The sequence below is a fragment of the Hyla sarda genome, chromosome 9 (genome assembly GCF_029499605.1).
Source record: "Hyla sarda isolate aHylSar1 chromosome 9, aHylSar1.hap1, whole genome shotgun sequence".
Classification (NCBI taxonomy): Eukaryota; Metazoa; Chordata; class Amphibia; order Anura; family Hylidae; genus Hyla; species Hyla sarda.
In genome coordinates, this window is record NC_079197.1 from 179,598,048 (window position 1) to 179,623,150 (window position 25,103).

Here is a 25,103-nt window from a genome sequence, read left to right on the forward strand (position 1 = left end):
GCGCTGAAGGAAGACCAGGAAGAGGAATAAAATGTGCCATCTTGGAAAATCGATCAACGACCACCCAAACAACTGTGTTGCCACGGGATGAGGGCAAGTCCGTAATAAAGTCCATACCAATCTGTGACCAAGGCTGTTCAGGAACAGGCAGAGGATGAAGGAGACCAGCAGGCTTCTGGCGAGGAGTCTTATCCCGGGCACAGACAGTACAGGCCCGCACGAAATCAACAACATCAGTCTCCAGAGTCGGCCACCAATAAAATCAAGAGATGAGTTGAAAGGATTTTTTGATGCCCGCATGGCCTGCGAGGTGGGAGGAGTGTCCCCATTTGAGAATCCCGAGACGCTGGCGTGGAGAAACGAAGGTCTTCCCTGGAGGAGTTTGCCTGATGGAAGCTGGAGAAGTGGAGATCAGACAGTCCGGAGGAATGATGTGTTGCGGAGAGGCCTCTACTTCAGAGGCATCAGAAGAACGAGAGAGGGCATCGGCCCTAATGTTCTTGTCAGCAGGGCGAAAATGGATTTCAAAGTTAAAACGGGCAAAGAACAACGACCACCTAGCCTGGCGAGGGTTCAGTCATTGGGCAGACTGGAGATAGGAGAGATTCTTGTGATCAGTGTATATAATAACTGGATATTTTGATCCCTCCAGCAGGTGCCTCCATTCCTCAAGCGCCAATTTAATGGCCAGTAGTTCTCGATCACCAATGGAGTAGTTTTTCTCCGCCGGAGAGAAGGTCCTAGAAAAAAACCCACAAGTAACAGCATGCCCGGAAGAATATTTTTGTAGAAGAACTGCACCAGCTCCCACTGAGGAGGCATCTACCTCCAATAGGAAGGGTTTAGATGGGTCAGTTCTGGAGAGCACGGGAGCAGAAGAAAAGGCAGACTTGAGATGTTTAAATGCGTCTTCCACTTGGGGAGACCAGGACTTAGGATTGGCATTTTTCTTGGTTAAAGCCACGATAGGGGCCACAATAGTGGAGAAGTGTGGAATGAATTGTCTGTAATAATTGGCGAACCCCAAAAAACGTTGGATAGCACGGAGTCCGGAGGGGCGTGGTCAATCTAACACGGCAGATAGTTTATCTGGGTCCATTTGTAGTCCCTGGCCAGAGACCAAGTATCCTAGGAAAGGAAGAGATTGACATTCAAAGAGACATTTTTCCATTTTGGCATAAAGTTGATTGTCATGAAGTCTCTGAAGAACCATGCGGACATGCTGGCGGTGTTCTTCTAAGTTGGCAGAAAAAATCAGAATATCGTCCAGGTAAACCACAACACAGGTATATAGGAGATCACGAAAAATTTCATTAACAAAGTCTTGGAAGATGGCAGGGGCGTTGCACAGGCCAAAGGGCATGACCAGATACTCAAAGTGTCCATCTCTGGTATTAAATGCAGTCTTCCATTCGTCCCCCTCCCTGATGCGGATGAGATTATAAGCACCTCTTAAGTCCAGTTTGGTAAAGATGTGGGCGCCTTGTAGGCGATCAAAGAGTTCCGAGATAAGAGGTAAGGGGTAGCGTTTTTTTACCGTGATTTTATTAAGTCTGCGGTAATCAATGCAAGGGCGTAGGGAGCCATCTTTTTTGGACACAAAAAAAAATCCAGCTCCGCCAGGAGAGGAGGACTTGCGGATAAACCCCTTTTTTAAATTCTCCTGGATGTACTCCGACATGGCTTGGGTTTCTGGAGCAGACAGAGGATAGATTCTGCCCTGGGGTGGAGTAGCACCCGGGAGGAGGTCAATAGGACAGTCATAAGGCCTGTGAGGAGGCAAAGTCTCTGCTTGCTTTTTGCAAAAAACATCAGCATAGTCCAGATAGGCCTTAGGAAGACCAGATAACGGGGGTCACGACTGTGAGTACTGGGAACCGGTTTAAGACAGTCCTTGTGACAAGAAGTACCCCAGTTCTTGATTTCTCCTGTGGACCAATCAAGGGTTGGGGAATGGCGTTGAAGCCACGGTAATCCAAGAAGAATTTCTGAAGTGCAGTTAGAGAGGACCAAAAATTCAATTTTTTCGTGATGGGGTCCGATGCACATTAGGAAAGGTTCCGTGCGGTAACGCATGGTACAGTCCAATCTTTCATTGTTAACAGAATTGATGTAGAGGGGTCTGGCGAGACTGGTCACCGGGATGTTGAACCTGTTGATGAGAGAGGCCAAAATAAAATTTCCTGCAGATCCGTAATCCAAGAAGGCCATATCAGAGAAGGAGCAGGTAGAAGAAGATATCCGCACAGGCACAGTAAGGCGTGGAGAAGCAGAGTTCACATCAAGAGCTGTCTCACTTTTGTGTGGAGTCAGCGTACGTCTTTCCAGGCGGGGAGGACGGATAGGACAATCCTTCAAGAACTGTTCGGTACCGGAAGTACAGTACAGTACAGGCAAAGATTCTCCATGCGGCGTCGTGTCCTCTCTTGAGGTGTCAAGCGAGACCGGTCAACTTGCATAGCCTCCACGGCGGGAGGAACAGGAACGGATTGCAGAGGAACAGAGGAGAGAGGAGCCGGGGAGAGAAACCGCCTCGTGCGAACAAAGTCCATATTCTGGCGGAGCTCCTGACGCCTTTCGGAAAAACGCATGTCAATGCGGGTGGCAAGATGAATAAGTTCATGCAGGTTAGCAGGAATTTCTCGTGCGGCCAGCACATCTTTAATGTTACTGGATAGGCCTTTTTTAAAGGTCGCGCAGAGAGCCTCGTTATTCCAGGATAATTCGGAAGCAAGAGTACGGAATTGGATGGCGTACTCGCCAACAGAAGAATTACCCTGGACCAGGTTCAGCAGGGCAGTCTCAGCAGAAGAGGCTCGGGCAGGTTCCTCAAAGACATTTCAAATCTCTGTGAAGAAGGAGTGTACAGAGGCAGTGACAGGGTCATTGCGGTCCCAGAGCGGTGTGGCCCATGACAGAGCTTTCCCAGACAGAAGGCTGACTACGAAAGCCACCTTATACCTTTCAGTAGGAAACTGGTCCGACATCATCTCCAAGTGCAGGGAACATTGCGAAAGAAAGCCACGGCAAAACTTAGAGTCCCCATCAAATTTATCCGGCAAGGATAATCGAAGGCTGGAAGCGGCCACTCGCTGCGGAGGAGGTGCAGGAGCTGGCGGAGGAGAAGATTGCTGGAGCTGGGGTAATAGCTGCTGTAGCATCACGGTCAGTTGAGACAGCTGGTGGCCTTGTTGCGACTGCTGGGCGACCACCGTGGTGAGGTCGGCGACAACTGGCAGCGGGACTTAAGCGGGATCCATGGCCGGATCTACTGTCACGATTCGGCTGGCTGGAGGTGGATCCTCTGTGCCAGAGAGGGATTGGCGTGGACCGTGTTGGTGGACCGGTTCTAAGTTGCTACTGGTATTCACCAGAGCCCGCCGCAAAGCGGGATGGTCTTGCAGCGGCGGTAGCAACCAGGTCGTATCCACCAGCAACGGCTCAACCTCTCTGACTGCAGAAGATAAGCGCGGTACAAGGGAGTAGACAAGAGCAAGGTCAGACATAGCAGAAGGTCAGGGCAGGCAGCAAGGATCGTAGTCAGGGGCAACGGCAGGAGGTCTGGAACACAGACTAGGAACACACAAGGGAACGCTTTCACTGGCACAATGGCAACAAGATCCGGCGAGGGAGTGCAGGGGAAGTGAGGTATAAGTAGGGAGTGCACAGGTGATAACACTGATTAGGCCTGCTGCGCCAATCAGTGGCGCAGTGGCCCTTTAAATTGCAGAGACCCGGCGCGCGCGCCCTAAGGAGCGGGGCCGCGCGCGCCGGGACAAGACAGACGGGGAACGGGTCAGGTACGGGAGCCAGGAAGCGCATCGCGAGCGGGCGCCTCCTGCGTCGCGAATCGCATCCCGGCTGAGAGTGATATTGCAGCGCACCCGGTCAGCAGGTCTGCCCGGGGCGCTGCGAATGAGAGGATGCTGCGAGCGCTCCGGGGAGGAGCGGGGACCCGGAGCGCTCGGCGTAACACATATTTTTTTTGTGTTGGGGAGGGGGGTTAGGGGCAAGGACTATTCACATGTATGCTTTCTGCTGTAATTCAATAATACATTTATTTTTGGAACATAGGGAAAAGAAAACAAACGCCTAAAAAAACAAACAAACAGAAACCTAGGACTAATACAATAATTCTGAGGGAGGGGTGGAATTATGATAAAACATATATCAAAATACCTTTTCTCACATTTTTCTATCTATCTATCTAGCTATTGTAACGCTGAGTGCTCCGGGCCCCGCTTTCCCTCCAGAGCGCTTGCGGCGTTACTCCTCTGCTTGCAGCGCTCTGGTCTGCGAGTCTGACCGGGAGCGCTGCTCTATGTCCCTCGGCGGGGATGCGACCCCCACGGCGGGACGTGCCCACCTGCAGGTCGCATCCCTTGTCTCTTACCGGCCCCGTCCTTCTGCTCTCTAGGGCGCGCGCGCCTGGTCTCTCAGATTTAAAGGGCCAGTGCACCATTAATTGGTGCCTGGCCCAATTAGTTCCTAAGCACTTCCACTCCATAAAAACCCACTTCCCCTTCCTGTTCCTGCCGGATCTTGTTGCCTTGTGCCCTGAGAAAGCGTTTCTGTGTGTTCCATTTCCTGTGTACCCAGACCCTTGCCGTTGCCCCTGACTACGAACCGTTGCTGCCTGCCCAGACCTTCTGCTACGTCCGACCTTGCTCTTGCCTTATCCTTGTGTACCACGCCTGTCTCAGCCATCAGTGAGGTTGAGTCTCTATCGGGTGGAACGACCTGGGGGTTACCTGCCACTGCAAGTCCATCCCGCTTTGCGGTGGGCTCTGATGAAAACCAGTAACCCCAGTTCCCCTGGTACGGCCCACGCCATCACCTAACTGACACAGAGGATCAACCACCCATGTCCTCTCCGCATACTAGTCCAGATCCTGAAAGTAGATCCGGCCATGGATCCCCCTGAGGTCCCGCTGCCTAGTGTCGCTGACCTAACCTCCGTGGTTGCCCAGCAATCACAGCAGATCGCGCAACAAGGACAGCAGCTGACTCAGCTGACCGTTATGCTGCAACAGCTTCTGCCGCAACAACAGCAACCATCTCCTCCGCCAGCTCCTGCATCTCCTCGGCAGCGAGTGTCTGCTCCCAGTTTCTGCCTGTCTCTTCCAGACAAGTTTGATGGGGACTCTAAACTGTGCCGTGGATTCCTGTCCCAGTGTTCCCTACACCTGGAGATGATGTTGGACCAATTCCCTACTGAATGGTCTAAGGTGGCATTCGTGGTCAGCCTCCTGTCTGGAAAGGCCTTGTCATGGACCACACCCCTTTAGGACCAAAACAATCCTGCCACTGCTACAATCCAGTCCTTCTTCTCAGAAGTACGTAGTGTTTTTGAGGAGCCAACCCGGGCTTCCTCAGCCGAGACTGCTTTGCTGAATCTTGTCCAAGGGAGTTCTTCAGTGGGCGAATACGCCATCCAGTTCCGCACCCTTGCCTCAGAGCTTTCTAGGAATAATGAGGCCCTCTGCACGACCTTCAAGAAAGGCTTATCCAGTCACATCAAATATGTCCTGGCCACACGAGAAATTCCTGCTAAACTGTCTGAACAAAATCCATTTGGCCACCCGCATCGACATGTGTTTCTCGGAAAGACGCCAGGAACTTCGTCAGGAAAAGGATCTTGTTCACACCAGGTGGTTTTCCTAACCAGGCTCCTCTCCTCCAATGTCCTTTGCAATCTGTTCCTGTGCCTCCTGCCGAGGAGGTTATGCAAGTGGATCGGTCTCGCTTGACCCTACAAGAGAGGACTCGCCGTAGGAATGAAAACCTGTGTCTATACTGTTCAAGCACCGAACATTTCCTAAAAGACTGTCCTATTCGTCCTCCGCATCTGAGAAACGCACCCACTCACCTAGTCAACGTAGGAGAGTCGTTGCTAGGAGTGAATTTTACCTCTCCGCGATTGACTTTACCTGTGCGGATTGCTATACCCGCTAATGCTACTTCCTTCTCCGCTGTGGCCTTCTTGGACTCGGGTTCAGCAGGAAGTTTCATTGAAGCCTCCCTAGTAAACAGATTCAACATTCTAGTTACCCGTCTCGTCAAGCCCCTCTTCATTTCATCCGTAAATGGAGAGAGACTGGTCTGCACCGTGTGTTACCGCACTCAGCCGCTACTCATGACTGTTGGAGTTCACCATCATGAACATATTGAATTTTTTGTGATACCCAACTGCACTTCTGAAATTCTTCTGGGCTTGCCCTGGCTCCAACGTCATTCGCCTAGCCTCGACTGGGTCACTGGGGACATTAAGAGCTGGGGATCTTCTTGCCACAAGCGATGTCTTCACCCAGTTTCTTCCTGCCAAGTCTCCTTTGCTAGATCTTCCTAAAGCCTATCAGGACTTTTCAGACGTCTTTTGTAAAAAGCAGGCAGAGGTCTTACCACCACATAGACCCTATGACTGTCCTATCGACCTGCTCCCTGGTACCACACCGCCCCGTGGTAGGATTTACCCACTTTCTGCCCTGGAAACCCAAGCTATGTCCGAGTACATACAGGAAAACCTCAAAAGAGGTTTTATTCGGAAATCTTCTTCCCCGGCTGGAGCTGGATTTTTCTTTGTCACTAAAAAAGATGGATCTCTCCACCCTTGTATTGATTACCGCGGTCTCAATAAAATGACCGTAAAAATCGCTATCCTCTGCCACTCATCTCCGAACTCTTCGACCGTCAGCGAGGTGCTAAGATTTTTACCAAACTAGATCTAAGGGGCACATTTAACCTCATCCGTATTCGAGCAGGCGATGAATGGAAGACCGCCTTCAATACCAAAGATGGACACTTTGAATACCTAGTTATGCCATTTGGTCTATGCAATGCCCCAGCAGTCTTTCAGGACTTTGTTAATGAAATTTTTCGGGATATGCTGTACTCTTGTGTGGTAGTCTATCTTGATGACATCTTCATTTTCTCCTCCAACCTAGAGAAACATCACCTTCATGTTCGTCAAGTGCTCCAGCGACTACGCCAAAATCTACTTTACACCAAAAATCGAGAAGTGTCTATTCGAATGCAGCAGTCTTCCCTTCTTGGGTTACATTGTGTCTGGACATGGTCTTCAAATGAACCCTGATAAACTTTTTTGCGGTAATGGATTGGCCTCGTCCCACTGACCTGCGAGCAATCCAAAGATTTCTCAGATTCGCAAATTACTACCGTCAATTCATTCCCCACTTCTCCACCATCGTTGCTCCTATTGTAGCACTGACTAAGAAAAATGCTAATCCGAAATCCTGGCCGCCTCAGGCAGAGGAAGCCTTTAACCACCTCAAAGCCGCCTTCTCCTCTGCTCCATTCTTGTCCAGACCAGATCCTCTGAAGCCCTTCTTCCTCGAGGTTAACGCCTCCTCCGTTGGAGCCGGAGCTGTTCTCCTACAAAAATCCGCTAAAGGAAAAAATGTCACTTGCGGATTTTTCTCAAAAACCTTTTCACCACCAGAGAAAAATTATTCCATCGGAGACCGTGAACTGTTGGCGATTAAGTTGGCCCTTGAGGAGTGGAGACATATTTTGGAAGGATCCATTCACCCCATCACCATTTATACAGATCACAAAAATTTGTCTTATCTCCAATCCTCGCAGCGGCTAAATCCTCGCCAGGCAAGGTGGTCGTTGTTTTTTGCCGGTTTCAACTTTCAGATCCATTTTCGTCCCGCAGACAAGAATGTCAGAGATGATGCTCTATCTCGTACCACCGATGCCTCTGAAGCCGAGACCCTTTCTCAGCACATCATTCCCCCTGAGTGCCTGATCTCTTCTGATCCTGCTTCTTTGGTACCTGTCCCTCCAGCAAAGACTTATGTTTCCCCGTCTTCGCTTCCGGATCCTCAAATGGGGCCATTCCTCCCTTCTGGCTGGTCACACTGGAATAAAAAAGACTTTACAGTTGATTGCCAGACACTATTGGTGGTCCTCCTTGGAAAAGGATGTGACCGATTTCGTACGAGCCTGTACAGTATGTGCACGTGACAAGACCCCACGTCAGAAACCTTCAGGTCTTCTCCATCTGCTGCCGGTGCCTGAACAGCCTTGGTCTCACATAGCCATGGACTTCATCACTGATCTTCCTGTATCCCATGGCAACACGATCATCTGGGTGGTCGTTGATCGTTTTTCCAAAATGGCTCACTTTACTCCGTTTCCAGGCCTTCCTTCTGCGCCACAGTTGGCAAAGCAATTTTTTTGCAGATCTTTCATCTTCACGGGCTTCCCTCGCATATTGTCTCGGATAGAGGCATTCAATTTGTGTCTAAATTTTGGAAAGCTCTCTGCAATCAATTAAAGATCAAATTAAATTTCTCGTCCTCCTACCACCCACAGTCCAATGGACAATTGTAGAGAGTGAACCAGATCCTTGGCGACTATCTGCAACATTTTGTTTCCTCCCGTCTAGATGATTGGGTCGACCTGTTACCCTGGGCTGAATTCTCGTACAATTTCAAAAACTCTGAGTCATCCGCCAAGTCTCCGTTCTTTGTGGTGTACGGCCCTCACCCTCTTCCCCCCCCCCCCTCCCCATCCCCACTTCATCTGGAGTTCCTGCCGTAGATGATTTGACCCTGGACTTCTCTTCTATCTGGAAGGAAACTCAAAAGTCGCTCTCACTGGCCTCTTCTCGCATGAAGAAACACGCAGATAAGAGGAGAAGATCTCCTCCTGTCTTTGCCCCTGGTGACAAAGTGTGGCTCTCTGCCAAATATATTCGGTTTCGTGTCCCTAGCTACAAGTTGGGTCCTCGCTACCTCGGACCATATGGAGTCAAAAGTCAAATCAACTCCGTCTCCTACAAGCTCCATCTTCCTCCTTCTCTTCGTATTCCTAACTCCTTTCATGTATTACTTCTCAAACCTCTCATTCTTAACCGCTTTTCCCCCAAGGTCACCGTTCCTGCTCCTGTCACTGGGTCCTCTGACGTCTTCTCGGTAAAAGAAATCCTCGCCTCCAAGGTCGTCAGAGGTATAAAAAAAAAAATTCTCGTTGATTGGGAGAATTGTGGCCCCGAGGAGAGGTCTTGGGAGCCCGAGGACAATATTCTCAACAAGGAACTCATCCATAGGTTCCTAGGCTCCAAAAAGAGGGGGAGACCAAAGGGGGGGGTACTGTAATGCCGAGCGCTCCGGGCCCTGCTTTCCCTCCGGAGTGCTTGCGGCGTTACTCCTCTGCTTTCAGCGCTCCGGTCTGCGAGTCTGATCGGGAGCGCTGCTCTATGTCCCTCGGCGGGGATGCGACCCCCGCGGCGGGACGTGCCCACCCGCGGGTCGCATCCCGTGTCTCTTACTGGCCCCGTCCTTCTGCTCAGTCCTGGCGCGCGCTGCCCCGCTCTCTAGGGTGCGCGCGCGCTGGGTCTCTCAGATTTAAAGGGCCAGTGCACCATTAATTGGTGCCTGGCCCAATTAGTTCCTAAGCACTTCCACTCCATAAACACCCACTTCCCCTTCCTGTCCCTGCCGGATCTTGTTGCCTTATGCCGCTGCAAGTCCATCCCGCTTTGCGGCGGGCTCTGGTGAAAACCAGTAACCCCTTAGATTCCGTTCCCCTGGTACGGCCCACGCCATCACCTCACTGACACGGAGGATCCACCACCCGTGTCCTCTCCGCATACCAGTCCGGATCCTGACAGCTATCTATCTAACCAAAGAATAAGTTGGCCAGCACTAGTGATTCCAAACTATTATATGGACCTGGCCTACAGGTGCAGGCTGCTGGGCTAAATGTACAGCAACAGGAGAACACAGCAGCACACTGCTAGCACAAAGATATAGATAGAACATGAGTATATAGATGAAACATGAGTATATAGATAAAAATGAAAAGCTATACAGCTGTAGTGCAACAAATGTGAAATTATGAAATTATGAAACAGTGAGGTACTTAGCTTGCAAATTTGGCGGCCAAATAGCTTGGACCGTCCCACCACAGTAAGGTGACCTCATTCTGGGACGGACCCTACACTATGAATATGCCTCTGTGTGAACAGCTCAGCAGGCATTGCAGGATCTGAAACATCCAAGGCACCTTATATACACCTGATAGAGGTGGGTGGGGTGCAAGAGCCAACATGGAGGTAGCCACTCCCCCATATGTGTAATACGAACAAAGAATAAGTTGGCCAGCACTAGTCATTTCAAACTATTATATGGACCTGGCTTACAGGTGCAGGCTGCTGGGCTATATATACAGCAACAGGAGAATACAGCAGCACACTGCTAGCACAAAGATATAGATAAAACATGAGTATATAGATGAAACATGAGTATGTAGATAAAACATGAAAAGCTATACAGCTGTAGTGCAATACATGTGAAATTATGAAATTATGAAACAGTACAGAGGTACTTAGCTTGCAAATTTGGCGGCCAAATAGCTTGGACCGTCACCCACCTCTATCAGGTGTATATAAGGTGCCTTGGATGTTCCAGATCTTGCATACCTGCTGTACTGTTCACACAGAGGCATATTCATAGTGTAGAGTCCGTCCCAATGAGGTCACATTACCGTGGTGTGACGGTCCAAGCAATTTGGCCGCCAAATTTGCAAGCTAAGTACCTCATTGTTTCATTATTTCATAATTTCATATTTATTGCACTACAGCTGTATAGCTTTTCATGTTTTATCTATATACTCATGTTTCTTCTATATACTCATGTTTTATCTATATCTTTGTGCTAGCAGTGTGCTGCTGTATTCTCCTGTTGCTGTATATTAAGCCCAGCAGCCTGCACCTGTAAGCCAGGTCCATATAATAGTTTGGAATCAATAGTGCTGGCCAATTTATCCTTTGGTTGTATTACACATATGGGGAGTGGCTACCTCCATGTTTGCTCTTGCACCCCACCCACCTCTATCAGGTGTATATAAGATGTCTTGGATGTTTCAGATCTTGCAATGCCTGCTGAACTGTTCATACAGAGGCATATTCACAGTGTAGGGTCCATCCCAAAATGAGGTCACCTTACTGTGGTGGGATGGTCCAAGCTATTTGGCCGCCAAATTTGCAAGCTAAGTACCTCACTGTTTCATAATTTCACATTTGTTGCACTACAGCTGTATAGCTTTTCATGTTTTATCTATATACTTATGTTTCATCTATATACTGTCACGATGCCGGCTGGCAGGTAGTGGATCCTCTGTGCCAGAGAGGGATTGGCGTGGACCGTGCTAGAGGATCGGTTCTAAGTCACTACTGGTTTTCACCAGAGCCCGCCGCAAAGCGGGATGGTCTTGCTGCGGCGGTAGTGACCAGGTCGTATCCCCTAGCAACGGCTCAACCTCTCTGGCTGCTGAAGATAGGCGCGGTACAAGGGAGTAGACAGAAGCAAGGTCGGACGTAGCAGAAGGTCGGGGCAGGCAGCAAGGATCGTAGTCAGGGGCAACGGCAGGAGGTCTGGAACACAGGCTAGGAACACACAAGGAAACGCTTTCACTGGCACTAAGGCAACAAGATCCGGCGAGGGAGTGAAGGGGAAGTGAGGTGATATAGGGAAGTGCACAGGTGTAAACACTAATTGGAACCACTGCGCCAATCAGCGGCGCAGTGGCCCTTTAAATCGCAAAGACCCGGCGCGCGCGCGCCCTAGGGAGCGGGGCCGCGCGCGCCGGGACAGAACTGACGGAGAGCGAGTCAGGTACGGGAGCCGGGGTGCGCATCGCGAGCGGGCGCTACCCGCATCGCGAATCGCATCCCGGCCAGAGGCGGTATCGCAGCGCCCCGGGTCCGTGGAACCGACCGGAGCGCTGCAGTGAGAGGAGTGTAGCGAGCGCTCCGGGGAGGAGCGGGGACCCGGAGCGCTCGGCGTAACAGTACCCCCCCCCTTGGGTCTCCCCCTCTTCTTGGAGCCTGAGAACCTGAGGACCAGACTTTTGTCCAGGATATTGTCCTCAGGTTCCCAGGACCTCTCTTCTGGACCACAACCCTCCCAATCCACTAAAAAGAAGGTTTTCCCTCTGACCTTTTTAGATGCTAAAATTTCTTTGACGGAGAAGATGTCCGAGGAGCCGGAGACAGGAGTGGGGGGAACAGATTTGGGAGAGAAACGGTTAATGATAAGTGGTTTAAGAAGAGAAACATGAAAGGCATTAGGAATACGAAGAGAAGGAGGAAGAAGAAGTTTGTAAGAGACAGGATTAATCTGGCGCAAAATCTTGAAAGGACCAAGATAGCGTGGTCCCAACTTATAGCTAGGGACACGGAAGCGGACATATTTGGCGGAGAGCCATACCTTGTCTCCAGGGGAAAAAATGGGAGGAGCTCTTCTTTTCTTATCCGCGAATCTCTTCATGCGTGAAGAAGCCTGTAAGAGAGAATTTTGGGTCTCTCTCCATATGATGGAGAGATCACGAGAAATTTCATCCACAGCGGGCAGACCAGAGGGCAAGGGGGTAGGGAGGGGGGGAAGAGGGTGACGGCCGTACACCACGAAAAACGGGGATTTGGAGGAAGATTCAGAGATTCTGAAATTATACGAGAATTCGGCCCAAGGTAGAAGATCTGCCCAGTCATCCTGGCGGGAGGAAACAAAATGTCGTAAATAGTCACCCAAGATCTGGTTAATTCTTTCTACTTGTCCATTGGATTGAGGATGGTATGCAGAAGAAAAATTTAATTTAATCTTGAGTTGTTTACAGAGAGCCCTCCAGAATTTAGACACAAATTGGACGCCTCTATCCGAGACGATCTGCGTAGGCAACCCGTGAAGACGAAAAATGTGTACAAAAAATTGTTTAGCCAACTGAGGCGCTGAAGGAAGACCAGGAAGAGGGATGAAATGTGCCATTTTGGAGAATCGATCAACGACCACCCAAATAACAGTGTTGCCATGGGATGGGGGTAAGTCAGTAATAAAATCCATACCAATCAGAGACCAAGGTTGTTCGGGAACAGGCAGAGGAAGAAGAAAACCAGCGGGCTTCTGGCGAGGAGTCTTATCCCGGGCACAGATAGTGCAGGCTCGCACAAAGTCCACCACATCAGTCTCTAGAGTCGGCCACCAATAGAAGCGAGAGATGAGTTGCACAGATTTCTTGATGCCCGCATGACCTGCGAGATGGGAGGAGTGACCCCATTTGAGGATTCCGAGGCGTTGGCGTGGAGAAACAAAGGTCTTTCCTGGTGGAGTTTGCCTGATGGAGGCTGGAGAAGTGGAAATCAGGCAGTCAGGAGGAATGATGTGTTGAGGAGAGAGTTCAATTTCAGAAGCATCTGAGGAACGAGAGAGAGCATCGGCCCTAATGTTCTTATCAGCAGGCCGAAAGTGAATTTCAAAATTAAATCGGGCAAAGAACAGAGACCACCTGGCCTGACGAGGATTCAGCCGTTGGGCAGACTCGAGGTATGAGAGGTTCTTGTGATCGGTGTAAATAATAACTGGAAATCTTGATCCCTCCAGCAGATGCCTCCATTCCTCAAGTGCTAATTTAATGGCTAGAAGCTCTCGATCCCCGATGGAGTAGTTCCTCTCCGCCGGAGAGAAGGTCCTAGAAAAAAACCCACAAGTAACAGCATGCCCGGAAGAGTTTTTTTGTAGAAGGACAGCTCCAGCTCCCACTGAGGAGGCATCAACCTCCAATAGGAAGGGTTTAGATGGGTCAGGTCTGGAGAGCACGGGAGCCGAAGAGAAGGCGGACTTGAGTCGTTTAAAGGCGTCTTCCGCTTGAGGAGGCCAAGACTTGGGATCGGCATTTTTTTTGGTTAAAGCCACAATAGGAGCCACAATGGTAGAAAAATGTGGAATAAATTGCCTGTAATAATTGGCGAACCCCAAAAAACGTTGGATGGCACGGAGTCCGGAGGGGCGTGGCCAATCTAAGACGGCAGAGAGTTTATCTGGATCCATTTGTAGTCCCTGGCCAGAGACCAAGTATCCTAGAAAAGGAAGAGATTGGCATTCAAACAGACATTTCTCAATTTTAGCATAGAGTTGATTGTCACGAAGTCTCTGAAGAACCATACGGACATGCTGGCGGTGTTCTTCTAGATTGGCCGAAAAAATTAGGATATCATCAAGATATACAACAACACAGGAGTATAACAGATCACGAAAAATTTCATTAACAAAGTCTTGGAAGACAGCAGGGGCGTTGCACAGGCCAAAGGGCATGACCAGATACTCAAAGTGTCCATCTCTGGTGTTAAATGCTGTTTTCCACTCATCCCCCTCTCTGATGCGGATGAGGTTATAGGCGCCTCTTAAGTCCAATTTAGTAAAGATGTGGGCACCTTGGAGGCGATCAAAGAGTTCAGAGATGAGGGGTAAGGGGTAGCGGTTCTTAACCGTGATTTTATTAAGTCCGCGGTAGTCAATGCAAGGACGTAGAGAGCCATCTTTTTTGGACACAAAGAAAAATCCGGCTCCGGCAGGAGAGGAGGATTTACGGATAAAGCCCTTTTTTAGATTCTCCTGGACGTATTCAGACATGGCAAGAGTCTCTGGGGCAGAGAGAGGATAAATTCTGCCCCGGGGTGGAGTAGTGCCCGGGAGGAGGTCGATAGGACAATCATAAGGCCTGTGAGGAGGTAGAGTCTCCGCTTGTTTTTTGCAGAAAACATCCGCGAAGTCCATATAGGCCTTAGGGAGACCGGTTACTGGAGGAAGCACAGAGTTACGGCAAGGGTTACTGGGAACCGGTTTTAGACAGTCCTTGGAACAAGAGGGCCCCCAACTCTTGATCTCCCCAGTGGACCAATCCAGGGTTGGGGAATGAAGTTGAAGCCAGGGAAGTCCAAGGAGAATTTCCGAGGTGCAATTGGGGAGGACCAAAAGTTCAATCCTCTCGTGATGAGATCCGATGCTCATTAGAAGGGGCTCCGTGCGGAAACGTATGGAACAGTCCAATCTTTCATTGTTTATACAATTGATGTAAAGGGGTCTGGTGAGACTGGTCACTGGGATGTTGAACCTGTTGACGAGAGAGGCCAAAATAAAATTTCCTGCAGATCCAGAGTCTAAGAAGGCCACAGAAGAGAAGGAGAAGGCAGAGGCAGACATCCGCACAGGCACAGTAAGACGTGGAGAAGCAGAGTGGACATCAAGGATTGTCTCACCTTTGTGCGGAGTCAGGGTACGTCTTTCCAGGCGGGGAGGGCGGATAGGACAATCCCTCAGGAAGTGTTCGGTACTAGCACAGTACAGGCAGAGGTTCTCCATGCGGCGTCGTGTCCTCTCTTGAGATGTCAGGCGAGACCGGTCGACCTGCATAGCCTCCACGGCGGGAGGCACAGGAACAGATTGCAGGGAACCAGAGGAGAGAGGAGCCGAGGAGAAGAAACGCCTCGTGCGAACAGAGTCCATATCTTGGCGGAGCTCCTGACGCCTTTCGGAAAAACGCATGTCAATGCGAGTGGCTAGGTGAATAAGTTCATGAAGATTAGCAGGCATTTCTCGTGCGGCCAGAACATCTTTAATGTTGCTGGATAGGCCTTTTTTAAAGGTCGCGCAGAGGGCCTCATTGTTCCAGGATAATTCAGAAGCAAGAGTACGGAATTGTACGGCATACTCGCCAACGGAAGAATTACCCTGGACCAGGTTCAACAGGGCAGTCTCAGCAGAAGAGGCTCGGGCAGGTTCCTCAAAGACACTTCGAATTTCCGAGAAGAAGGAGTGTACAGAGGCAGTGACGGGGTCATTGCGGTCCCAGAGCGGTGTGGCCCAAGCCAGGGCTTTTCCAGACAGCAGGCTGACTACGAAAGCCACCTTAGACCTTTCAGTGGGGAACTGGTCCGACATCATCTCCAAGTGTAATGAACATTGGGAAAGGAAGCCACGGCAAAGCTTAGAGTCCCCATCAAATTTATCCGGCAAGGATAGTCGTAGTCCAGAAGCGGCCACTCGCTGCGGAGGAGGTACAGGAGCTGGCGGAGGAGATGGTTGCTGGAGCTGTGGTAGTAACTGTTGTAGCATAACAGTCAGTTGAGACAGCTGTTGGCCTTGTTGCGCAATCTGTTGTGACTGCTGGGCGACCACCGTGGTGAGGTCAGCGACAACTGGCAGAGGAACTTCAGCGGGATCCATGGCCGGATCTACTGTCACGATGCCGGCTGGCAGGTAGTGGATCCTCTGTGCCAGAGAGGGATTGGCGTGGACCGTGCTAGAGGATCGGTTCTAAGTCACTACTGGTTTTCACCAGAGCCCGCCGCAAAGCGGGATGGTCTTGCTGCGGCGGTAGTGACCAGGTCGTATCCCCTAGCAACGGCTCAACCTCTCTGGCTGCTGAAGATAGGCGCGGTACAAGGGAGTAGACAGAAGCAAGGTCGGACGTAGCAGAAGGTCGGGGCAGGCAGCAAGGATCGTAGTCAGGGGCAACGGCAGGAGGTCTGGAACACAGGCTAGGAACACACAAGGAAACGCTTTCACTGGCACTAAGGCAACAAGATCCGGCGAGGGAGTGAAGGGGAAGTGAGGTGATATAGGGAAGTGCACAGGTGTAAACACTAATTGGAACCACTGCGCCAATCAGCGGCGCAGTGGCCCTTTAAATCGCAAAGACCCGGCGCGCGCGCGCCCTAGGGAGCGGGGCCGCGCGCGCCGGGACAGAACTGACGGAGAGCGAGTCAGGTACGGGAGCCGGGGTGCGCATCGCGAGCGGGCGCTACCCGCATCGCGAATCGCATCCCGGCCAGAGGCGGTATCGCAGCGCCCCGGGTCCGTGGAACCGACCGGAGCGCTGCAGTGAGAGGAGTGTAGCGAGCGCTCCGGGGAGGAGCGGGGACCCGGAGCGCTCGGCGTAACATATACTCATGTTTTATCTGTATATTTGTGCCAGCAGTGTGCTGTTGTATTCTCCTGTTGCTATCTATCTCTCTATCTATCTATCTATCTATCTATCTCATATCTATCTATCTCAAATCTATCTATCTATCTCTCATATCTATCTATCTCATATCTATCTATCTATCTCATATCTATCTATCTCATATCTATCTATCTCATATCTATCTCATTATCTATCTATCTATCTATCTATCTTTCTATCTCATATTTATCTATCTATCTATCTCATATCTATATATCTCATATCTATCTATCTATCTCATTATCTATCTATCTATCTATCTATCTATCTATCTATCTCATATCTATCTATCTATCTCATTATCTATCTATCTATCTATCTCATATCTATCAATCTCATATCTATCTATCTATCTATCTATCTATCTATCTATCTATCTATCTATCTGTCACCCCCTCATTGCTCAGCACAAGCTCATTTGACCTTCTTGAACATTCACCACCATGAAAAGCTTTCCGAAAAGTTTTTATTATTATTATTTTTTTTTTCCGGGGAGACGTCTCAGGTAAATAACCTTCTCTCCTTTGTCCTTTGCTTTGAAGGGAAACTTTTCTGTGTGTACGGTGAGCGCTGCGCGGTGACAGGCATGTTGTGGAATAAAGATTAATGGTGGGTATATCTGCGGCCCGGCCGCTCCCCACCCCCCACCGCCGCCGCCGCCTTCTCCCTCATTTGTGCCTTTATTTTTCCCACATAATAGTGGATTTTATTTCTTTTTTTCCGTTCTTCTAGAAGTTCTCCTGAATCTTTGTCGCGGAGCAGATTTTATATTTAACCGCAGTAAATTAGACTTGAGTTCGCAGCTGCCAAGACCAATTTTAACTCGGCTGAAACAAACGCCGCGACACAAAATGCGGACTTTTTATAGCCGGCGTTAAAGCAAAACAATGTTTGTAAAGGTTTTACTGATCTGACCTCCGCTGTGCGCCGCCGCCGCAGCCATTGATTTCCAACTTTATTTTGCAGCGCCCCCGTAACGTGTACCCAGCGGTTCGCCCCGGCGTAAGTATACCGAGAGCTTTCAATCCTTGATATTAATGTAACCGTGCAAAATGTCGTCCTTTGCTGCCGCCGGCACCGCGTTCAAACCGGATTATCAGCAGGAAATTCTAACGTACCAGTATCCAGGGTGGCCGACATTTCTTTATTCATCAGATTTGCGCAAAGATGGAGAAACCGAAATCTCATTTCTGCTGCTGACAAAAATGTAAGCATCAATGAATAATTCTGTTGCAAAACTACAACTCCCAGCATGCCCGGACAGCCAACGGCTGTCCGGGCATGCTTGGAGTTGTAGTTTTGCAACAGCTTGAGGCACCCTGGTTTAAAAACACCAATCACAATTATAGCAAACCCTCAGCTGTTTGGGCATACCAGTAGTTGTAGCTTTGCAACAGCTGGAGGCACACCGTTTGAGAAACGGTGTTCGAGACTTGTAGCAATTGTAGCAAACCCTCAGCTGTGAGATGTCTTAAAACTTCGGCTGTCCAGGCACGCTTGTAGTTATAGTTTTTAAACAGCTGGAGGCACCCTGGTTGTGAAACAATAGTCAAGACTAAACACAATTGTAGCAAACCCTCAGCTGTGAGATGTCTTAGAACTCCGGCTGTCCAGGCATGACAGTAGTTGTAGTTTTGAAACAGCTGGAGGCACCCTGGATGGGAAACAATAGTCAAGACTGAACACAATTGTAGCAAACCCTCAGCTGTGAGATGTCTTAGACCTTCGGCTGTCCAGGCACGGTTGTAGTTGTAGTTTTGAAACAGCTGGAGGCACACTGGTTGGGAAACTGTAGTCAAGACTAAACACAATTGTAGCAAACCTTCAGCTGTGAGACACCATGGAACTTTGGCTGTCCAGGCATGCTTGTAGTTGTAGTTTTGAAACAGCTGGAGGCACACTGTTTGGGAAACAGTAGTCAAGACTAAACACAATTGTAGCAAACCTTCAGCTGTGAGATGTCTTAGACCTTCGGCTGTCCAGGCACGGTTGTAGTTGTAGTTTTGAAACAGCTGGAGGCACACTGGTTGGGAAACAGTAGTCAAGACTAAACACAATTGTAGCAAATGTTCAGTTGTGATACTTCTTAGGTGGTGGCTGTTCAGGCATGCTGGGAGTTGTAGGTTTAAAACAGCTGGAGGCACTCAGGTTGAGAAACACTGGTCGAGACTGAACTCAATTGTAGCAAACCCTCAGCTGTGAGACATCTTAGGTCTTCGACTGTCCGGGCATGCTTGTAGTTGTAGTTCTGAAACAGCTGGAGGCACACTGGTTGAGAAACACTGCTATGGACTGATCATAGTTGTAGCAAACCCTCAGCTGTGAGACATTTGTTGAGTTGTAGTTTCGCAACAGCTGAAGGCACACTGGTTTGAATACAGACTGAACACAAATTAAGCTAACCCTCAGCCATAAGACGCCATTGGCATGCTGGAAGTTGTACTTTTGCAACAGCTGGAGGCACCCTGCTTGGGAAACACAGATCTAAATTGTAGCAAAACCTCAGCCATTAGATGCCTTAGATCAGTGTTTCCCAACCAGGATGCCTCCAGCTGTTGCAAAAGTACAACTCCCAGCATGCCTGGACAGCCGAAGGCTGTCCAGGCATTCTGGGAGTTGTAGTTTTGCAATATCTGGAGGCACCCTGTAAGGGAAACACTGCCTTAGAGCTTTGGCTTTGTAGGCATGCTGGAAGTTGTAGTTTTGCAACAGCTGGAGGCACACTGGTTGGGAAACACTGCCTTAGATCTTTGGCTAGGCATGCTGGGAGTTGTAGTTTTGCAACAGCTGGAGGCACACTGGTTTGCAAACACTGTTCTAGACTGAACAAAGTGTAGCAAACCCCCAGCTGTGAGATGTGTTAAGTCTTTGGTTGTCCGGCCATGCTGGGAGTTGTAGCTTTAAAACAGCTGGAGGCACCCTGGTTGGGAAACACTGTAATAATACCTGATTTTGGAATCAATGTTCTGTATCATCTATATAGTTTCTATGTGGCAAGAAAACAAAAATAATAATTGTGTGGACATGTAGCCTTATGTCTGTGGCTCTTGCTTTGTTGCACAACTACAACTCCCAATATGTTCTGACCACCAAAGTCATAAAGCTAGAGTTTCTTACCTATAAAAAATGCCACCAAAATCCCTGCTCCCTCATTTTGCGCTCCCAAGATGACATTTTTGTGGCTTCTTTTTTTTAGTTTTAATCTTGGCTTTGTTTTTCCCTACAGTTTTATCTTTCCAAGTCATGTGATTCATTCGTCATGTGCCTCAAGGGGGAATAAAAAGGCGATGTTAAAGGGTTACTCAGGCGAAAAACATCTTATCTCCTATCCAAAGGATTGGGGATAAGATGTCTGATCGTGGGGGTCCGTCCCCCGCGATCTCGCAGCGGGTTGCAGCTTCCGTGTACGGGACGTCACGCTACGCTGTGCCCCCTCTCCTTCATTCATGTCTATGGGAGGAGGCTTGACGCCTAGTACGTAGCCATCACGCCTCCTCCCATAGACATGACTGGAGGGGGCGCGACGGCTGTTGTCGCCAGTCATCCGACATGGAGTGGAGTTCGCGGATGACCAGGGTGCCGCGCCAGAGATCGCGGAGGTCCCCAGCTCCAGGACCCCTGCGTTCAGGCATCTTATCCCCCGGAATAAGATGTTTTTCACCGGAGTACCCCTTTAAACCCACATTGAGCTTTTCTTGGTGTTTTTTTCCTCTAATTAAAGGGGTACTAAGATAAGATTTCTGATCGCGGGGGTCAGGCTGCTGGGACCCCGCAATCTCTGTGCATTATGTTCAGAACGCTGGGTTTGGGAGACCGTGGTCATGACGCTATGTTACGCCCCCTCTTGCCGCCACGCCCCCTCCATCCATGTCTATGGGAGGGGGCGTGACGGCCGTCACGCCCCCTCCCATAGACATGGATGGAGGGGCGTGGCAACATCACGACCACTGCCTTCTAAACCCAGTGTTCTGAACTTAATGTTCAGAACGCTGGGAATCTGCACAGAGATTGCAGGGGGTCCTATGGATAGGGGATAAGATGTCTAGCAATGGAGTACCCCTTTAAAAAAAAAACTGCTACTGAGCCAAAACAATGCAAAAGAGGAGTAAAAAATCACAGCAAAGGGAAAAAATGCCAAGTGGGTTTAGTATTTCATACTTCCATATTGACTCGCAAGTAACATATGGCAGCTGCTTTTTTTTTCTCTAAAAAAATACATTTGCCTATTTCTTTGGCATTTTTTGCCCAGAAATAAAAGCAGGTGAAAACACAGCCTAAATTCGATAAATGATATAGATATATATTTTGTGTCTGCCACTGGTTGCCACTAGGGGGAGCAAGCTGAGGACAGACTGAGGATGTGTTCCCATAGATCCCATGAGGATCCCATATGTGTGGTCAGGGTTGGTATGGGCTTTGCGCTATTTTGTGCAACTTAGACTTATCAAAAGAAGCACTTGATAAAAAAAAATGATATATATATATATATATATATATATATATATATATATATTGGCCTAAAAAAGTCATCCACTGATACCACACACATACTTTTTGCCCTATACATGTCCTTTGGTGCCCATAGCACAAAAAGAATAACAATGTGGCTATCTTTTTGTGAACTGACTGTTTCCTGCTGGAGTTTGTTCTCTCAAACTACAAATCCCATGATTCCTTGTTTGTAAGTGTGAGGTCATTTTTCTTCCTCCCACACATCAGCCACTCCACCCATTGAAACACATCTGATCTGCCTTCAATGCAATGGACCAGTGTATTCTAACCAGGGTGCCTCCAGCTGTTGTAAATTCTTGCAGAATGATCTTCTTTCCAGCAATCGCTCAACCCATTAACACAAAGACCTGTGAACATCTGACTAGTGATGTCATGTCTCATACTGCACTGTTTCCTGGGAAAACAACACTCGTTTTGTATGCTGCTAAAAATTAATTTAGAGGCAATAATCACAGCAGAGACCACAAAAAACATATTTACAGACACTATTTTATTAACTACACTAACTTCACAGCCCCTGTAGCATAGTAAAAAAAAAAAAAAAAAAATTATAATCTTGAAGTATCCCTTTAAATAACTTTTTCTTAAAGGTGTATGCCAGTGGGGGGGGGGGGATATTATTATTATTATTATTTTAAATCAACTGGTGGCAGAAAGTTGCAAAGATTTGTAAATTACTTCTATATTAACCTCTTAAGGACCAAGGACGTATGAGTACGTCCTTGGTCCCGCTCCCATGATATAACTCGGGGTCCCACGGTGTCCCTGCATCCCGCATCATATCACGGCGGGCCCGGTGTCATAGTGAAGTGGGGACCCGCTGCTAATAGTGCGCGGCACTGATCGCGGTGCCGCGTGCTTTTAACCCTTTAGCCGTGCGCTCAAAGCTGAGCCATGCGGCTTAAAGTGAAAGTAAAAAGTGCCGGTTAGCTCAGTCGGCTGTTCGGGATAGCCGCGGCGAAATCGCGGCATCCCAAACAGCTTACAGGATAGCCGGAGGGTCCCTACCTGCCTCCTCGCTGTCCGATCGCCGAATGACTGCTCAGTGCCTGAGATCCAGGCATGAGCAGTCAAGCGGCAGAATCATCGATCACTGGTTTCCTATGAGAAACCAGTGATCAATGATGAAGATCAGTGTGTGCAGTGTTATAGGTCCCTATGGGATAACAATGATCAGTGTGTGCAGTGTTATAGCTCCCTATGGGATGACAATGAACAATGTAAAAGATCAGTGTGTGCAGTGTTATAGGTTCCTATGGGAGCTATAAAACTGGGAAAAAAAAGTGAAAAAAAAAAGTGAATAAAGATAATTTAACTCCTCCCCTATTAAAAGTTTGAATCACCCCCCTTTTCCCATTAACAAAAAAAAAAAAAAAAAAAAAACAGTGTACATAAAAATAAACATATATGGTATTGCCGCGTGCGGAAATGTCCGAATTATAAAAATATATTGTTAATTAAACAGCACGGTCAATGGCGTAAGCGCAAAAAAATTCCATAGTCCAAAATAGTGCATTTTTGGTTACTTTTTATATCATGAAAAAATGAATAAAAAGCGATCATTAAATCCTATCAATGCAAAAATGGTGCCGTTAAAAACTTAAGATCACGGCGCAAAGGATGAGCCCTCATACCGCCCCATACACGGAAAAATAAAAACGTTATAGGGGTCAGATGAGGACAATTTTAAACGTATTAATTTTCCTGCATGAAGTTATGATTTTTTACAGAAGTCCGACAAAATCAAACCTATATAAGTAGGGGATCATTTTAATTGTATGAACCGACAGAATAAACATAAGGTGTCATTTTTACCGAAAAATGTACTATGTAGAAATGGAAGCCCCCGAAAGTTACAAAACTGCATTTTTTTTTTTCATTTTTTCTCACAATAATTTTTTTTTTTATGTTTCACCGTAGATTTTTGGGTAAAATGACTGATGTAATTACAAAGTAGAATTGGTGGCGCAAAAAATAAGCCATCATGTGGATTTTTAGGTGCAAAATTGAAAGAGTTATGATTTTTTAAAGGCAAGGAGCAAAAAACGAAAGTGCAAAAACGGAAAAAAAAACCTGTCCTTAAGGGGTTAAAAATTTTAATCATTCCATTACTTATCAACTGCTGTATTCTCCACAGGAACTGCTTTTCAAATTTATTTTCTTTCTGACCACAGTGCTCTCTACTGACACCTCTGTCCATGTCAGGAACTGTCCAGAGCAGGAGAGGTTTGCTATGGTTTTGGTTAGACTGGAAAGAACTACACGACTTCCTGTGGAGTACACAGCAGCTAATAAGTACTGGAAGGGTTAAGTAATTTACAAATCTGTTTCAATTTCTGGCAGCAGTTGATTTGAAAAATAAATTGTTTGCCACGAAGTACCCCTTTAAAGACTTGTAATACCAGACTTGGCCACATGGTGTGCTGTTGCACATATTTATGACACATTCATTCTAATGTGCATTGTAGTTAACAGCACCACCTAGAGGTTGAAGTGTTCCATGCAGCTGCCGCTGTTACAGTAAAATAGCGTTTTATAAAATGTAGCAACTATTTTACAGATTGTAAGTTTACCCCCCAAATAAGAGGTGATCAGTGATTTATTGTTATAACGACTGTCACTAAGGGAGAGATATAAAAATATCCGTCTATATGAAGGAGCATTATCCATCAGTCATTAATACTGAGTGAGATTCACTTAGAATTCCGTCAGTACCGGGGGGATTATTAGCCGCTCAATGTCCCCTATATCTGTTTTTTTTTTTTACAGCTCAGGTGGCTGCGCGTCTGTTATTGCTTTCATCCCAAGAACGGCGCCTCCTAATGAGAGAACATGTTTAATCTGCTCTTTAAGAACAGCGGGGTTTGTCTTAAATACATCCATTATTCTTCTGGACACTTTATTTCTATTTAATGAAAAATCATTTCTGCTCTCGGCAAACTATTTCTTCCTTATTCTATTGCAGGCGACTCTGAGGACTCTCCGGTTTCCCGTCCTGAGACTTCGCACCATTCTTATTATTCATAATAATCATCAATTATAATTGTTACTTATTATTATTAATAATATTTTTTTTAATTATTTAATTATAATTATTATTATTTTTAATTTTTTTACAGCCAATGGCGTTCCGCCATTGGCTGTAAAAAAACAAAAACAAAGAAAAAGAAAAAAAAAATAATAAGAAAATAATGATAATAAAAAATTATTATTAATAATAATAAAATTAATAAAATAATGGGCAATGGGAATGTTAGTTCTGCAACATCTGAAGACATACTAATTAGAGATGAGCGAACTTACAGTAAATTTGATACGTCACAAACTTCTCAGCTCGGCAGTTGAAGGCTTTTCCTGCATAAATTAGTTCAGCTTTCCGGTGCTCCCGTGGGCTGGAAAAGGTGGATACAGTCCTAGGAGATTCTTTCCTAGGACTGTATCCACCTTTTCCAGCCCACCGGAGTACCGGAAAGCTGAACTAATTTATGCAGGAAAAGTCAGCAACCACTGAGCTGAGAAGTTCGTGACAAATCGAATTTACTGTAAGTTCGCTCATCTCTAATACTAATTATATATATATATATATATATATATATATATATATATATATATATATATATATATTTATATATATATATATTTATATATATATATATATATATTTTTTTTTTTTTTTTTTTTTTCAGTGTAAAAAAAAAATAAAAAAAATATATATATATATATATAATAATTAAAAATGATTATCATTATTATTAATAATAATAATAATGTTAAAAAATTAT